At 39.7% G+C, this 15,492-nt stretch overlaps 1 protein-coding gene across 2 annotated transcripts in view; it reads left to right on the forward strand.

The window, feature by feature from the left end:
* The window catches only part of SVEP1 (sushi, von Willebrand factor type A, EGF and pentraxin domain containing 1), a 124,122-nt gene that overhangs the window by 27,072 nt on the left and 81,558 nt on the right, over positions 1 to 15,492 (forward strand). The window lies entirely within an intron of this gene.

A 15,492-nucleotide genomic window follows, 5' to 3' on the forward strand; every position in this document is an offset into this window, starting at 1 on the left:
TTTGAAGGCAAACAGTAGCAAAAATTTGGAATTTTAACCCAGATTCAGTCCACCAGAAAAACTCTTTAACACTTAAGTTAGACAGTGAGCTTTCCAAACCACTGTAGAAACGGGAAAATTTTAACATCTAACCAATGACTGTGTAAAAAGGGCGCTTTCCTTGATCAATTTGATACAAGGTTTTTGAGTGAAACAAGTAACCTGTGCAGCTACGGGTGCATTTTATCCATGTTCAGTTTTAATAAACTTACTGAAATTAATTAGGATTATTTCCAGTAATGTTAATGAGTTTGGGACTGAGTCCGTAGAAGTGGGTGACTTATTTTTTTCTTCATCCCTAGGTCTTAGGTACCAACTTATATAAATCTTGTTTTGCAAAAGTAAAAATTCTAAGTAACACGATAGCTAGTGTGGATAATGGTGATTAATTGGTACATAATTTTTCTAATTCTGCACCACGTAGCTTGTTTCCTTTGCACTTCCAACTGAACAGTAGGAAAGAAACACAACCCTAAAACTAAGCAAAACCCACCAACTTTAAAGTTTTCTTTGTTTCTGAGGGAATTCTTTAAATGTGAAGTTGTAGGGTAAAGGTGAAACCCCCAACTGAATTTTGGCTTGTACAGACCAGAAAAACAGAGGTAATTTCTAAGTCTTCATACAACATTAAAAATGTATCAACCTTTCCAACTAGTCATCTGAGGCATTAGAAAAAAAGTTTCAAATTCAAAACAGACTCTTTTGTATTGAGTATGGAGATATTTCTGAAATACATGTGGCAGAAAATTGGGAAGCAATGCACAATTTTCCCTTATTTTTCTTACCTTGGAAGTGGCTTGTCCTGGTCACCTCAGAATGTCATGCAAATAAAATCTCTGGCCAAAGTTTTACATGCAATTAGAGGAGAAAAAGCTGCCATATGTAGGGCTTGGGAAGAGCAGAAGCCATGCTCTGAATAGACACGATATAAAAATAGACTCCAGCTTTCTGTGCTGCCCCAGCTTAGGCTGCTTCTGGAGTGCCTGAGCTGTCCTCTCATCACAGTATAACCAATACAGGTGGCTGTCACAATGAAGGCTCCAAAGTGTAAATACTGCACAGGTAGCTTTATCCTTTAGTTAAAAGACTGTAAAAGCTTTAGTGTTAAGCCTAGGCATGGCCATGAGTCCCTAGACAGTATAAAAAGCAGGCTGTCTTACCTCCACTCTGATTTTACACTGTTCACTGTTGGAGATTTTATGGTGGGAAAAAATCCTAGGTTAAATGGGCTCCGAAGCATCAACTTTTAGGTACTTGGAACATTACCAGGACTTAATTGTGCTACAAGTTACTCATGAGATCTAGCCTTAGTTTTTGTACCTGTGAGGTTGTGACAAGGTGTCAGGATTCCTAGCATCTTTAAGTTGCTCTGGAAAAGCCTTACCAAAACTGATTCACTTAACCAGACTAGAACGTAGAACTGTTACTGTGACAAAATCGGGCAGTCTCTGTGTCTCCGGATCTGAAGTTGGTTGAATTGCATATGGTGTGTTTGTTACTTGGTCAAATGAATTTGACATTTAGCTCTCAGAATGAGTTTCCAATAGAACATGGAGTGTGGGAATATTTTCATTTTATTTTTAAATCCTTGTCTTGACTTGCACTGTGATTGATGTTCACCATACCTAGGCCAGTGAATATTGAAAAGTATTCTGTAACAACAAGCACTATTCCTTGTAGCATTTTAAGCAATATTTTCTACTTCTCTTGCAGTATTAAGCTCATATATTGTCTAAAACGTAGTTCAAATCATTGTGCAAGTATTCAGAAATGGTCTTCTGATAATTGCTCTGCAGTTACCCAGTTGCAGCTAACAGGAAAAAGAAAATATAAAAGCAAAGCTGCACAAAGCTCATCAAGTGATAACACACAGCTAAATAAATCATTTTTTTGCAGATTTTGACATAAACAAAGTCTTTCGGGGGATATTTACCCAAAAAGTGGTAGAGACATTCCTCCCACTGTCTTCTCTGCATCTGAGTACCACCATCATAAGAGAAGAAAGTTAGTGGAAAGAAGAGATGGGATGGCTTTTCTGTTGCCTCTCCTGTTCAGGCCTGCCCCAATGGCTCTGTGTCTCTGTGGAAAGTTATCTGGCAGGTTCCTCAACTCATTTCACAACCACTTCCAGGGAAGAAATCCTCTGTCTATGTCTTCCACAGCTGTGCTTCTGCCTTCTTCCCATTGCGCACATTGTCTGTTCCTTCAGCCATGCTCTGGTTCCACTCCAACAAAGGCAGCTGGCAGCAAGAAGAGTGTGCTGCAAAAAACTCTAGGATAAAAAGGGGTAAAAACCCACTTAACTTGGAGCAGAATTAGGGCAAATAGGTTGCAGACACTTCATAGGCTTAATTGGTCTGTCAGAAAATCAGCAGCCAATAACGGATGGGAAGTTTGGTCTGCTGTCTTGTAAGCTGCTTTGTTTTCTTCCGTCACCCCAAAACCCGCTGCAGATGACCCAACCTTCCCACCCAGAAGCAGTGCTGACTGCATGCAGGAGTGTGACAGGGCCTCTGGGGAACACGAAAGCAGCAACACAGATCAGTTTCATCAAACAGGAAACTGGTTTCTCCTGGTTTTGTTGGTATTTTGATGAAAACAAAGATCAGGACTCTCCACAGAAGTGGGAACCTCTTCAGGCCAAAACCCTTGGGTTTAATTTGTTACCTCGCAAAACAAAGCCAGACCAGCAGCTCACACTTCCAATGCAGATGTTTTAGTAGGGACCACATCTGAAGGTAGTTTGAACACTTGATTTTTTTTCCCCCAGTCTGAATTTTTTTAAATTAGGAAGCATTTTCCTCTCTTACTCACCTTCATAAGAATGAGAAGAATGAAGTTATTTTTTAGTGTATATGGGGTGTGAAGTTGAGCAAGATTATTTTTATAGAAGTTTAGTTAACTATGTAATCTGATTGTAGTTACGTGATTTATGTAGAGTCTGAAACTGACGAGTTTGAAGAAAAAAATCATCAAGCACTACATTACAGTTACTCATTAGTGTCAAGTGTATAAGACTGACAAAATCTCCATCTGTGTAGGTGTGTGCAGCTGCACTGATTCTGTGCAAAGCTTCACCCCTTGTAATAACGAAGATCTGTCTCCTTCTCCTGGCCATGAGGAAAATCTACCATTGTTTTTTTTGTGTGTTTTTTTTTCCTTCTTTTTTCTTTTTTTTTTTTTTTTTCCATGACAGCAAAAGAAACATTATGAGGACAGCTAAAAAATAAGTGGATATTAGGCCCATGAAGTTCAAACAAAGGATGTTCCCTTGTAAATGCCATAGTAAACACCCATGCAAAGCTTCCATCTCCTTGTGGGTTACAGTTTGTTACTCAAACAAGAATACCAGAAGATAAAGTATGAGAACTTTCCTACACTGTGGCTGTTAATTCCACATGTTCTTTTTTTTCACAGCAATTATTGCTATTAGTTCCAGTCTGTGTGCTGGTTGAGTGCTTCACAGAACAGTGCACAGTGTAATGTTCCCAATCCTGAATTCAGGCTTCCCTTCAGCTACGTTTTTCATGGTTTTATGGCAAAAGAGTGCTTATGACATTCTTACTGTGCTCTCCCAGAAAAACTCTTATCTGGAAATACGCACAGGTGGTATTAAAAACTATCTAGGGAGAGATAGGAAACATCAGCATTCAACTGGAACATGGAAACATCTACACCTTTGTGGACTGGGAACACCTTATGTCACATTAATTTAAAGACGTGTATTTATATTCTTAGTTTAATGTCTGCATAAAAACCCTTGGAGCTCTGTATGGAAGTGTTGGCCTCTTACTATGTTTTATCTTCCTGACCCTCATTTCATGCCGTGCCCATCTGCTGCCTGCAGAACATCCTGTGAAGCCTGCATAGGCCTGTGAACTTTGGTCTGCTGCAGTACTTTAACACCATAGAAGACAAGCCCAGAGCATGAGGTGCTTCAGAAATTGCTCTTTCGAGTAACTCAGCTCACAGGATTGGATTTTTTTAAGTACAAGGAGTGTGGTAGGCTGGATAGCCTTATTCTGTCTTGGTGTCAACACAGAACCTAAGGAAAATTTCCTATACCTCATGGATGTACATCAGAAGAGCTACGTATAGTTGAGCTGGTGTTCCTTTTGGTCTTCCGTTCTTATCAGATGGAGTCACTGACTTTTACACCTCTGACAACATCCCTTTAATGAAACTGAAGTATATTAGGTAGCTGGGGGTTTCTTCTATTCCTGTCTCTTCTAGTACATGTCAGGGATGCTCCTTTCCATACTTGTGCACTGTAATGGCAGTCCTAGCCATGGTGACCAAAGGGTTTGTGTAGAACCCCTTACTGTCTTCTTGTCCCCCTACTTCTCTTTACTACCTGTCCCTCAAGATGTAGGTGATGGATTACAGCAGTTACTTGTCTGTTTTTTTCCCCTGAGACTGAAATACAGGCAAGTATTAAAGGTAACACGTCCAAAATCTGTAATGTGATACTTCATTCACAAAACTGTCTGTAAGGTCTTAAAATTCACCTCCAGTGATGTTAGGAATTGATTTATTCTCATTACTTTTAGGGTCTCTTTAGGGAAGCTTCCCATGTTGAAATAGAAGGTGCAGTGCTTTATGCATCCCTAGGCCAGAGAAGAAGTTTGCTGTCTGTCACTTAGATCCCTCTGTCGTTCATGTGCAGCAGAAGTGCAAGACGTTAGTGCAGAACACTTGGCTTCAACTCATAAAAAACAACAGGATATTTTTAGATAGCATTGATTATTATGTGAACTTGTCTAATTAAAATCAAATGCTGTTTAGAAGTAGATCTTGCGGCTTACAGTCAGTGGTGTAATAATCATAAGTCGATTAGGTCCAGTAAGCAGCAAAGTAATCATGCTTATGCCTTTTTTTTTTCTCTTTTTGCTTCAGATTGCAGTTAAGAATTCTTGTTCACCAATGTGCAGATAGCCTTGTTTGTGGCAAAAGTTATCAAAAAAGAGCATGCAATTAGTAAGGAAGGTATGACCAGAAGCATGGCAGACCTTTTTCCTCCCAGAATGTACATTGGACCTTGCTGTCCTTTAGAAAGGGAACCAGTGATTCTACTTCCTCAAGGTGGTAAAAACACTCTTGAAACAGTGAAGAGGCTGGAGAAGTAGGATACAGAGCACAGTTTCACTTTCAGGCACAGACAGACTGAGTACCAGGCAGTTCTTGAAAGAATCTCATTGTTGGCTGCTCCTCTTCTGGCAGCAGCCACAGGCTGTGTCAGGCTCTTTTAAACAACTGCACTTCAGCAAAGCCTCCAGATGTTACAGGTTGCTGCTTCAGCACGTGTTTGGTTAGCTCTGATGGCAAGAAGGGATCTTACAAACACATAAACTCACTATCCAGGGATTTCTGCTTTATGGGAGAACTCCTACATTGCAGAGGGTTACATTTTTCTGGAGGGGCTAAGGGACAGAGACCAGGCAAGTGCTGGTTAGGGAGGAAAAGCAAAGTTGGTGGTCAGAAGTGGCTTTGTGAAGGTTCGTGACAGAACAGAGCTTTGTTAAGATTGATTGCTGAGGCTGTGTATGTGGTTGTGCAACACACTGCAACAATATTTTTTTTTGCCATAGCTTTTGTGGTAGTAAAGTGTAGTTGGTTGGTGGGGCACGCGACCAAGTGCTTAAAACACAATTCTTCAGTTCAAATGCTTCAGCAAGGGTCAGATCCATCCTTAAGGAAGAATTTCCTTCCTATCTCATATAGAAATAAGAGTGGAGAGGGACAAGGAAAAATAGGCAAAATGGGATGAAAAGACTTCTTTTTTCTCTGAATATCTTCTGAGGAAGCAGCAGTTAATACAAAGTTATGTAGTTGTTCTCTTAGCACTGTCATGTTCCATAAACAAGACTCTGTTTTGATCTACATAGTTCAGATCATTTTGAAAGAATTCAGGGGGTCCATAAGCGTTTTGCACAAAAATTGGTCAATGGAATTTATAGTATTTTTCACAGTAAATCACGGGTACCGGTAATAATTCCAGGAATTAAGTAGAAACTCTAACATTAGGGGTACGGCACTTTGCTGAACTCTACACAGGGATAGCTGGGTTTGTTTCACAATATGTGGAAAAAAAAATTGGCAAAAACATCACTTTTTATTGTCTGATTATTGGCCTGAGCCATTGCATGTGCTTCAGTTCTCTTGAGTTAACCAAAAGCTGTCTGACTCTCACCCTGGGCTGCTAAGTAAATAAACATGGAAATAGTGACATATGTTCTCCATCTGCACAGTCACGTGCTGTATCTTCTCTGCTCAGAAATGTTACTTAATAGGAGTATAATCGCTGTTGTTGAAAAGTGTATTTAAATGATAAAAATAAGGGATGTAGAAAACAAGCCAAATTTGGCACCTAATGTAGTAGTGACACTTTATTGAAGGTCTGGGCAGAAATGGCTTCACTTTCCTGTTTATAATAACTTTTACTTGCTACATTCCCCATCTGTGATTCAGCAGCTGGAGCTACTCTGATCTTCAGACAAAGGAGACAGAAATAGGTGTCTTTTTTTTTTTTTTCCTTGATGATCACATGCAGCAACAACTGCTGAGAGTGGTGTTGGAGACAACAGCAACAGGGGAGCATTTCACACTGGATGAGTAAAACAACCCAGGACTACACAGGATTCTGTTAACATATTTTACTGTGAAGCAAATTTGTGATTTCTGCCTGTATGAGGAGAAAAGCTGAGGACTTGGTGTCTCTGGCTCCTCTTGGGTTCCTTATGCAGCTTGCAGCTCTCAGGAAAGCCAGTTGGCTTGTTCAGTTTGAGCAGTCATATTTTAATCATCCTCTTAAGTCTGAAGAATAACTGAACACAAAACTGTCAGGAGGTGAACACGGTGGAAATGGATCTTTAACCACGAGGGTTGTTCTTCACTACAGAAAGACACCAGCTCTGGGAAGCCCGGGGTGCATGTTTTGTCAGCGTCTAAATCCCAAGCCCTTATTTTAGTTTAGTTCTTCACTACAGAAAGACACCAGCTCTGGGAAGCCCAGGGTGCATGTTTTGTCAGCGTCTAAATCCCAAGCCCTTATTTTAGTTAAAATTACCTTTCAGAAATCCCGGGAGAAGGTGATCTGTTGGTTTAGCCCTGTAACGTGTAACATGAGACTCTTGCTCTCTGCTTCTGGAAGAAAGCGTAGGCTGTGCTGAGCAAGTGCTGGCTGAGCTGCGATGATTTCAGCATGTCCCACGAGCCGCAGGCACTGGAGTGGATGCTTGGTTCAGCTTCTTCTGGGTATAGCACATCAGGAGTTGTTAAGGAAACATTTTTTTTTCCCCAGCCCCAGGTCAGGCTTCTCCGTTTCCAAGTGCTCCCTCTTCCCAGTTGTGCATAAAGGAGGACTATTTCGTGCTTTCCAGCGTGTTTCTCATGCAGAAGTTAACGGAGCAGAATGTAACGCATCCCAGGCAGAGCTTTTTCACTGCTCTGATATTTCCACTATCACTCGGGGTTTGGTCTAAGCCTAATTTTGGTCCTTTGGGCACCTAATACCTGTTTATTAATCCTTATTAGGGAAGTGATAGATTGATAAATTTATTGGTACAATGACAAGGAGAGGTAACAAAAATATAGAGTGACTTTTCTCCCTGCATCTGATTTTAATCCCCATCTGCAAGTGTATCTTGATCATCCCTTTTTGCCTTCTGGCCCAAAACCCTTTCTGTCAAAAAAGTGAAGAGAGGATTTATTTGATATATTGTCTAATGGGTAGACCAAGCCTAGGAAGAACTGGGCTTCCAGTGCCTTCAAACCAGACATTTATTACATCTCTGAAACAGTTATTTGCTCACCTGTTTGTAGCAGAAATTAAATAAAATGTGGGGTTCTTTGTTTGTTTGTTTGTTTGTGTGTGTGTTTTTATTGGTGGTGGTGGTGGTGATTTTTTTGTTGTTGTTGCTTGTTTGTTTTTTTCTTCTTCTTCCTTTAACAGAACCTGCTTTACTTCAGCTGGTTTGTACTTCTTTACAGCTTGGAAAAGCAAAGGTACAACTTCATAGCACATGCGTCAAAATGGCAAATAAGTGCACCCAGGACAGGAGGATAATGTTCCTTTTCAATGTTTATTAATTTAAATAGTAGGAAGCTATCCAGAGACCAGGGCACTTAGAACAGGCACTTACAGTAGCCTGTGCTCTCACATCAGCAGTGATAAAGTTTTACTGAGGAATGTGTGTCTGTGATTATGTGAAGAGCATGTCCAGAGAGGCCTCTGTTCTGAGTGAATCATTTTCAGACCTGCTATTATCTCCCTTTTTAAGTTTGATTGTGTGCAGAGTTTTGGACACAAAATTATCACTTGCACAGAAATGATTTCATAAATAATTCACATGGTAAACTTTACACAATCAACTGATTCAGTTTGCCAGCAACTTTTTAGTACTTCTGGGGTTTGTTGTTCGCTTTTATCATGATACGTGTTAGAAATGTGCAGGGGCATGAGGACATAGATCAGTGTCCACGTTCTGTAAGTCAGAAGCTGGCATGGTCTGATACCCATACCTCATAGGTACATTCATACTTGGCTTTGTGTGTGCTCTCCAAATGCATCACCAAGACTACTTCTTTGATGTCTATACAAATGGCAAACTTGTGACAACTGTCTAAAATGCCACTCAGATCTTGACCAAAAGAGCTTTGTTTTAGCACATGAATGCCATTTCTGTTTGTAGTTAACCAGCAAAGTTCCTAAGCTTCACTATTAACTTTACCTTACCTCTGTAAGCTTAGGCTCACAGTTCTGCTTCTGTAGATTGTTTTGGTTTGGCCCTTCACTAAATGCAGGCTGTCTTCTACCACAGCTAAAGCAGAGCTGCCTCAGTACAGGTTATGTCACATGCTGATTAGTGACTGTTAATGCACCCTGCATTGCTGAACGGGTTTGTAGAAACCACAGCAGTGTGTCTATGCACTAGTGTTCTAGTGTTTCCCAAAAAGATTAAATGGACTTTTCTGTTGTGAAAGTGTGTGAAATGGAATTTCTTGCAAAATTACATAGATTGCACAAGTTGTCTCATATATCCGGAGAACTTGTAGCTTGAATGAAGCACAAGTAGGCTTCTTTTTGAAGATAAGTTGCAAGGCAGAATCAAGATTTTCTTTTGTATTCCTGGCTAAGCCACATGCTTTGAGACAACTAAGTTACTGTCTGTGAAAGTATATATGGTAGTCTTTATTTTTAACTTTGGAGGGAATCAGTTTTATTTTTATGATCGTAAAACATTTTAAAACACTTTTAATAGCTGTGTCCTTGCAATGCACATGTATTCTTCAAATATGAATTTACTTAAGACACTCACTATGCTTTTGACTTACGATAATTGTTCTGATCTAAAAATGTCTTTAAACTGGATGAGAATGGATTTTCTAGATGTTCTCAGTACTACTCCTATTACAGTAGGATATTTTGCAGTTAGAAACATTGCTTTGAGGTAATCCTATCTAAATACGCTCACCCTGAGCCTATGCAGGGATGCTCAGCACTGTTGTGGCCCAGGGCCAGACTTCCCTGTGGAAGTAGATCCTTGTAAGCGTCATAACTTTTACAAGGTGCTATCGCTCTTGAGCTTTCATTCTTCAGTAGGGAGATTATTCCCCCATGCTCTGTATGGTCGGGGTGCTGAGATGGGATGCTAGCCCAAGGGACTGCATTTTCTTTCAGGCGCCTTTCCAGTTCTCTTGCCCTATGGGAGAGGATCCAAGACTCTCATTTTTATTGTGAACAAGTTACTTCTGATGAAACTTTGTTAGGGTTGTTTGAAGTGCTTGAAGATCTAGAGCTAGATCATCACAAAGTTTCATTCCAGATGCTGCAGCCTACTTGGTAGTGCAGTATTGCATTTCTGATGTCTCTTAAACTCAATTAAAAGGTTTGGGTGAACTTGTCTGCTCCCTGTGTATGATGTGTAAAAGTAGCTGAACTTCGGACTTGATTCAGCCTGCTTCCCTCAATGAGAGGAAATTTGTAAATCTTATAAAGAGATGGAGCAAAATACATCAAATGAGAACAGAGAAGACATCTAGCTTGTTAAATTGCTAATCACATTGCTATGAGAAGAGATGCGTAAGGAATACTGACAAAGAGCAGATGGATGAGCAGGTTCAGAGCTGTCTGAAATTAATGCAGAGCACATGCTGAGGATAACAGGAGGTATTAGAGCTGGAGAACACACTGAGACTTAGTAGAAATCCTTTTCTGATCCCTACACTTAAAGGTAAGCACAAGGTTTTCTTTTGCAGTCTTTGTACAAGTCATACATGTCAAATGTTTAACTAAAGCCACTTCCTTGTATATTTCTTGTAATACTAGCATGCTACTGGCTCTTTTTTTTTTTTTTTTCCTTTTTTTGACATCATACGTGTTGCAAAATGCAGAAGAGTGGATTACAGTATCTGCCAAAGGTTTCAATTTTTTATTACTCATTAGCTTTCCAAATGCACTTCGTGGGCACAAAGTGCCTGATCTGACATACCTTTCTTACGGAAGATTTTAAAAAAGAAAAAAGGAAAAAACAAACAAACAAACAAACAAAAGCTGCAACTTCTAGGACCAGTCTCCAAGACAGGGATGCAGGGTATGGTAAGTCTTTGAGAAGCAAGCTTAAAGATCATAGTATACAGGTTCAGAGAGGTACATTTCAATGTCCAGAGAAGTCTGTTTTTATAGTAGCCCAACTAAACATTTTTGAATACAAGGAAAGAAATCCACAACCCTAGTTTATTGTTTGGTTTAGTAGAACGGACCTGAAAATGACAACATCTCTGGCCATTGGTGCCCTGAGTTTGCAGAATACTTTGGTTACAAGAGCAGGCAAGAAAGATTACTGCAAAACATATGGAAAAGGCAGGGGACTGGGGAGTTCTGTGCCGTCAAGGCTCCCATCATATGCCTCCCTTGTTATGCATGTTCTCCCTTTGCAGGAGCCACTCAAAAATGCAGCAGCAGCAGAATGGTTTTGGAGGACGGATGGAGGGCCAGGTAGCACTACGTGTTGGTCCAGTGAGACATCCCACACCTGATCTGCTGCAGCAGCAGGTGGTGGGAAAGCATCAGGAATTCTGTTTGGTGTGAAACAGGGATCTCCATTCGCTCCACGCAGGTTGAATTGCAGCCCTAGGCACCTCCTTCCTTCGTTGTCTGCCTTAAGCTGACGCCATGCGTTTCCTAGTAAAGCATATTTTATTTGGCAGGCCATTGTCAAGGGACATACAGCCCTTCGTTCCCATTGTTTCTTCTAATGGAGGTTGTGCCTGGGTCAGACAGTACTTAGTCGTGATGAGAGATGAAGATACCAGTGTGGAAAGATTCAGCACATGATGATACACTGTGAATTCTTTATACTTGCTTCTTCATGAAAGTTTTGACTTTTATTTAGTAAAATAACTAAGCTTTATAGTGAGGCCTTATCATGCTACCCAAGTTTAAAAAAGAAATGATGTCAAATATTGCTACCACAGTACTTATTTCATAAGTGAAAGTCAAGGTGACAACTTTTTTAATTTTCATGTTCATTTTGATATCACCAGGGCACAAGAATCTTAGATTAGGTAAAGCAGTGAGGGGTGGCCCACATGCTCAGGCTGAAGTTCTTCTCCTCCAAAGGCGTAAACATGAGTTAATTTGAGTTTTAGGTTGTCCTGGTGTTGTGGACTGTAATTAAAAGTAATTCTAGGCACACAGTGGATTTTCCCTGTAGCTTCCAAAAAACGAATAAAAATGCAAGACGTTGTGTGCCAGGTCAAAGGCCCACATAACCAAAAATCTCCTGTCTATGTTCAGTAACAAAAATGGAGGAAACAGGAAAAAAATCGTATAAACATCCAGCGATCACTGTTGAGAGATCCTGTGACATATGATTGCATTACTTTTATTAGACAGCAGCAGAACAAAATCAAAATAGATGTTCATGGTATACTCTGACTCTGGGGCTGATTCCGCACTTCATTACGCTTCATACTTATCCGTATAAACAGTGTCATAAAAGTAATTACAGTGGCATACAACCAATGGAACTGGAAAACTAGGTTTGCTTTCTTCACTTAGGAAGTTCGGGGATTAAGCTAAAGTCATTTTTGTGTTTGTGATTTGCATCGGAGTATCATTTCATTTAAGCTTTACATATGCAGGGAAAAATGAGAACTACAACTACAGTCAGTACAGTATATAGAAAATAGAGCAATAGTGTATACAAATAGAGCTCAGGTTGATGTGGGAGAGAGCAGGATATAGCCTGGCTGATTCCTGCCGTATCCTGCTGAAGATAAATCCTTAATCGGATCCTTCATTAGCATGAAGGGTGGAAAAAACAGCTCAAGCCAGAGATTACTTACTAAATGTAGTTAGTGGAAGAAATTATGCATTGAGAAAAATATGAAATCCCTCAAATTAATCTTTCAAATACCTGGAGTTTGACTCTTCTCTCTCTTACACTGGGATAAATCAAGAATAATTCCATTTCAGTGACTTAGACATACTAGCATAATTGGAGAATAAATTGAGCTTGCCTGCTCTCCCAGGATTTTAAAAGATTTACATTTTTAAGGCAAAATTATTTGCACTTCAAATTTTTACTCATACATTCAGAGGAAGAATCATGACCCCATGTCACAGACTGTGACCCTTTAATATATGATCTCTACCTGCTTAAACCCTGGCTGGAGTCTTCTTGCCACTCTGTGGGTTCAATATCAGTTGTCTTAAGTTTGTCTCTGGTTTTAGTATTCACTGCTTAAAAAAAGCCAAACTAGATCTTCATGTTAAGTAATCAGTGAAGCTCTGAAATGTACCTCGTTCTATGTAGTCACTTTTACAGTGTTAAATTCCTGCTTGAAGATTAAAACATCAAACTAGTCATTATTGTATACAGGCAGAGCAGAGTTCCTACTGAATTTGAAAATCTGTCTTTTGATTTTTTGAGGATTTCCCAAACCTTCCACATCCATTGTTCAGCTTCACACAATGCCTTCACATATCTTTGTACTGTCCGTGCACCTCCATTGACTGAAATGTTTTTATGCCTGCCCTGTAGGTTTTTGTTTCTAGCAAGCCTATGTCATAGTTGCTTTCTACTGATTCTCTTCTACATGCAACTGAATATATTTTTTGATATATAAAGAGATAAAGTGTGTTGCATTGGTAGCCTAAGTCATCGTGCCGTATAATATTCCAAAACAGAACAGAACAGTACCGGATTTTCTTACTTTTTTTTTCAGTTAGTTGTATAACTCAGGAGAGCATAACTGAGGAGGATACTGCAGGAGGCATGCTACAGTAAGCATTTATTATTTTGTTCTCATTTCCTATGAGAAGATGAATGCGCTGACATTACCACAATAGAAAATGCATATAGTTGGCAAATGTCCACCATATTCTGAAAGCAGGTTGTTGTTGATGGCAACTTCAATGTGAGCCGTCTTTGTGTGCTTGGGAAGTGTAAGATGTGTGCCTGTTTGAGTTATCACACTAATCCCTGCTACCAGATAGCCTTTCATTCCTGTAACAAAAACGTAATCCTCTGCTGTTACTCGGTACTCATTGTTCTGGTCTGAAGAGGGAATTAGATTAAACAGAAGGCAATTTCTTGTTCCTCCCCTTGCTTCTGGACAAAGAACAACATGGTTCCCATGTAGGCAGTACTTAAATCTTTTGTTGAGAATATCGTGCATGTGCATGTGCACATTTGCACATTTCGTGAGTGTCCTCTCCCTTTAATGGCTGATACAGTTAAAATTGTTTCCACATTTCTAAAATTCCTGCCTTTTTTGTCATTCTTGAAGGTGCCAAATCAATGTTTGTTTACACTGGGGAACGTCCACACACTGTTTTGAACCTTTTTCCACCATCGTATTGTTGGCAAGGGAAAGCAACCTTTAATAAAAAATGTAATTGTTTTTACAGATTAGCACTGGAGAAAGGTGATCTTCAGGCAGTTTTTGTGGGTATAGAGGGTACGTTGGTGAGTGCGGACTGGTAACTAGAATTCTGTGACAATTTGGCACTACTCAACCCCAGAGAGGTGCCTGTGCGATCGATCAGTCACAAATGGGACCACTTGTATTCTTCAGATGAGGTTCCCTGACAAGTTCTTTCTCTTGCTGATAAACGCGTCATTGTATGCAAGGAGAAGATGCCTGCACCGAAGAGAGGAGAGTAGTAACTGTCCAAGAGGAATGTCTTTGAGGGGAAGAACAGGTGAACTGTATGAAGGGGATTTTTTTGCAAATGCTTTACTGAAAGTCCCAGAAGAAAATTTAAGAATTCCCAGCTCTAATTCTGCTTGGATACTTTTCCCTTTTTTCTCCTGAAAAGCTGTCACTTCTATTTATACCCTTTACTTTTGGGGCATTTTTGTACTTTTTTTTAAAAGTGTATTTAAAATACATATCTGTAACATTGAAGCCAATTTATAATGTTCATAGTCACCCCCTAACTTGTAACCACTATGACTGCTTTCTTCAAAATAAAACTGCAAATTTTTCTGAAAGTGAAATAAAAATATTATCTCTGGAAGCCATGCAAAACACCATGCTTTTCTTGGAAAGAAGTGCTAACTGTTCATACAGGTTGTTCTTTACGACATCATTCAGAAAATTTGATTTATTATGGTTGAATCTCCCTTGATGGGTTGAGGAAAAGGAGGCTAGAGTTTCTGTTGGTTTTGGGGGGCTGTTTTTTGTTGTTGTTGGTTTTGTTGTTTTTTTCCTTTTCAGTTGCCAAGAAAGCAGAATACTGTTTTCATTACTAAGACAAATGTCAGAGTATTTTAGCATATAGTTACATAGTTTACAAAACAAACATAGCTGGTCCAATATCTACCAAAATACAAGACTGATAATGCCATAATCTTTGAAATCTGGGAAATGTAGTTCAACAGGAGAAACTAACTTTAGAGACAGATTACATCTTACCACATAACGGAGAAGACACTTGAAGGCATTTATGGTCAGGCTCAGTCACCTGATGGCTGTGGAGCTGTCCATTGCCAGTTGTCTGTACCATGCAGAGGTTCCTCAGACGGTGAAAAGTGGCTGCACTTACGGCAGGAAATGAGAGACTGACTTACCTGCAGTCTGCAAGTGAACGTATGCCCATTAGAAAAATTTATAGACAATGAAATTAATGAAGTGAGAGGTTCACTATTAAGTAACCTCAAAATATTTGCTGAACTTTACATCGGGAGATATGTTTTTCAGCTCAAGTACCTTTGAGTTCTGTGTCAAATGGCAATCTGACCAGTCAGCATTTCACTTTATTAGCACCTGGTAAATAGTCACTCTCCTGTTCTCACATCAGTTTTGTAAAATAAATAAAGATAATTATTGTAATTTCCTGAATAATGGAATTCAGAGCAAAGAGAGACTTATCCTACCCATCTGAAATTCTCATGTGAGAGGTCACTTTTCTGTATGCATTTTCCCTGTCTCTGAAGATATCTG

The sequence above is a fragment of the Aythya ferina genome (genome assembly GCF_964211825.1).
Source record: "Aythya ferina genome assembly, chromosome: Z".
Lineage (NCBI taxonomy): Eukaryota > Metazoa > Chordata > Aves > Anseriformes > Anatidae > Aythya > Aythya ferina.